This window comes from Hemibagrus wyckioides, linkage group LG20 (genome assembly GCF_019097595.1).
Source record: "Hemibagrus wyckioides isolate EC202008001 linkage group LG20, SWU_Hwy_1.0, whole genome shotgun sequence".
Classification (NCBI taxonomy): Eukaryota; Metazoa; Chordata; class Actinopteri; order Siluriformes; family Bagridae; genus Hemibagrus; species Hemibagrus wyckioides.
The window spans coordinates 7,961,316-7,964,408 of record NC_080729.1 but is presented as its reverse complement, the minus strand read 5'-3'; the positions used below and the strand labels follow the sequence as shown (position 1 = coordinate 7,964,408).

The 3,093-nt window shown below is 35.1% G+C and overlaps 1 long non-coding RNA gene across 1 annotated transcript; it reads left to right on the top strand.

The window, feature by feature from the left end:
• The first annotated feature begins 682 nt into the window (after positions 1-682).
• LOC131370598 (uncharacterized) lies at positions 683-1,920 on the top strand. The gene is made up of 3 exons (XR_009207441.1): positions 683-1,284; positions 1,509-1,577; positions 1,808-1,920. It is a non-coding gene; the product is annotated as an uncharacterized LOC131370598 (long non-coding RNA).
• The last annotated feature ends 1,173 nt before the right edge of the window (positions 1,921-3,093 follow it).

Below are 3,093 nucleotides of genomic sequence, written 5' to 3'. Positions count from 1 at the left end.
AGGACGCCGGATGATCGCTCGGTGATCCGTTATCAATGAAAACCCATTCTCTTCATCTCTCTGAAACAAATATTAAACGATTTTATTGGCTTTGTGGATGAACCTTGTGCTCCAAAAATCTAACAAAAAAGGTGAATGAATGAACGAGCAAAGAAAACAAGGACTTTTTTGTAACACCATTTCTTTATTAAGAATTCATTCACAAAATAAGCATTAAAAAGTATGACAAAAAAGATGGTTTTAATACACACAGACACACAAGGTGGATGGTTTGTGTTCAATGATTTATACCGTACATTTTGTAAAAGTGTAAAAGCTAAACTATCATCGCAGTACATACATCAAATCACCCTAAATAAAGAAACAGTATGTAACTCTCATTTTCACGGTAAAATGCCATAACTTCATAAACATGTAATTACCCTAAAATCAAAGGTATTACTCTGTCTAAATTAGGGCTGTAACTAACAATTATTTTCATAATCGAATAATCGGGCGATTATTTTTCGATTAATCGATGAATCGGATAAAAACACCAGAGTTTTAAATACCTTTTGAATAATGTTTGTGTTTACAAATACAAGACTCGGTGTTTATGAATGGTTTTATAAAGAGCAGTACAGAAAGCCAAGGATGTGCCATGAAGTTGCCATGACAACCTGCTGCTGTAAATGAAGTTTACAACGCTTGCCCCGCCTCTGGGGCCTTCTGATTGGTCCAATGTTCTGTGAGTGACATTGATGAGCTGCGCTGCTTGGAAAAGTTGAAATCATTTGAACATGAGACGCGCGAGGGGCTGCAAAAGATGCGCGCGCAGGGGTCAAACATTCGTATGTCGCATTCATTAAAAATAATGGAAAAGGAATAAGGAATAAAACACGTTCTGTGTGAATGACCAACACATGAAGCACACAAATATGACACATGGCAAATCTGCATTAAACTTATCGTCCTGAAGTTTCTCCTTCATCTGTGATTCCCGCATGCTTCCGGTTTATGTGCTGTTCATCATTGTCGTGTTTCCGGGACTCTGAAGCTCCGCTTTGTAAAGTTTGCAAGTTACATTTGTCGAGGAATTTAATTGATAAATTAGGTTGATTTCACATTAAAATATCTTTAAATATTGGTTGAATCTGATACTTAACGCGCTATATGCAATGGAAATGTTTATAGTCTGTGATACAGAGCTAAGGACTAAAGAGTAAGTTGTCCTAGACACAAAGTGAGTTGTTGTGAAGAACTACTGGGACAATTCCCTGTCTGACCACCAGAGGGGGCTAGCAGGTAGATTACTACACCCTGTTGAATGTCATGTGTCCTGTCACCTAGCTGTTTCCAATTTGTTCCTAATGTGTTGCCTTATTTATACCTGCCCTTTAGTGGCTATCTTTGTCAAGTCATTGTTTATTGTTGTGTTTGGTTCCTTGGCTTTTTATTAGGTTAGAAGGTTGCGCCGCAGTTTTCAGTGAAGCCTTCAGGTATTTATGTTCTGTTTGTGATATTTTTAGTTAATAAACACAAGCTATCAGCAAGAACTTTCACGGATTACAGTGAACATCGATCAGTCGCTCCTTCAGGTAAATGGAGAAGGGCTTCAAATTACTTTTTGAGTTATAGCAACCACTTTGAAGGTACATATTCTCAAGCTAATGTTAGCTAGTTTGGATTGTGACAGTGCATACTCAGTCAGTGTTTTGTATTCTGTTTCCTTAACCCTTTTAAAATCTTCTGTTTTTATAGTTTCAGTAATGTTTTTGTTAATACGACCTGTATGACCCTTTAAAGCTATAAATGTCTTTTTTTTCAGTTTCTGAAAAGGATCAGGTGGCAGGAGAGATCAGCAGCGTGAGGGAGACTTGTTTCAGATCTGTGAGGAAGACAGAAGCCACAAAATAGAATCAATCAATATATAAATAACACTGTATCTAAGCTACTTATTTACAGACACATTTTGAAAAATGTTTACAATTAAACATTTACATTATCTACAAATAAATTGAAATGAATCCATCCCCTATAGCAAGTGTCCTGTCTAGTCCTTTTGATTAAAGAGAACAGAATTAAACCTTGAGGATGTGTCACATAATGGAACACAGCAACACATAGATGCTGCACCTTCATGCTGAAGGCACTTGAAGCTTCTTCAACACATTAATAAAATGTTAATACAGGTATGTGTGTGTGTGTGTGTATATATATATATATATATATATATATATATATATATATATAAAAACAACTTGTAATCACTAGTTAATCCAAAAATTGAGAGAAAGACCATGCTATTACCACAGCTTGCTATCAGAGCACGCTAAACCGGAAGTACGCGTACCGCTGCGATTTTAGCAGAAATACGTAGGCAGTGTGTCGTGCATAGAGTCCATTGAAATATCCTCCAATGGCTGAACATTACTTTATAAGAAATATATAAATGAATAACGGGGCTTCAAATACCATTAAACTAAGAAATTTGAAGGTAGCCTAGATTTATTTTACCTTGAGGCTATGAATTTTTTTTTTTAAAGATCTTCACTCTTCATATTTTAAAAGTGCAAAGATGACAGCTCATAGACAGCGCAGGTTAGCGAGAGCTAATTATTTCCACTTCACTGATTAAGATCGTGATCGCTATCTAGCTAACAAATTAGCTTCTTAGCTAGCATAGCTATGTTGCTGGCAATAAAACGTCACAATCGCAAACAAATGTAAATCTAACGAACTTCGTTCAAGAGCAGTAAAAAGCACCTGTTTACACAATTTCACCTCACTATATACACAGTTGTAAAAAGGAAATTAAAGTAATTGTAAAAATTTGTCATTTATAAATTAGAATTTTTATATCACTGTAAAGCTGCTAAGACAATAACCATTGTTTAAAGCACTATACAACGTATATACAATTACGATAAAACGTAATTGAATTGAAACACCTCTAACAGAAAAGTGAAGTAGAAAGTTGTTTCATACACAGTAAAAAAATAAATAAATAAAATAAAATAAAATACCAGCAGCTGTGGCTGACATAATTTCACAGTAAAACAGTGAAACCGTTCACCATTTTATAAAATGCTTTATTAGCAACCGTAGATTTCT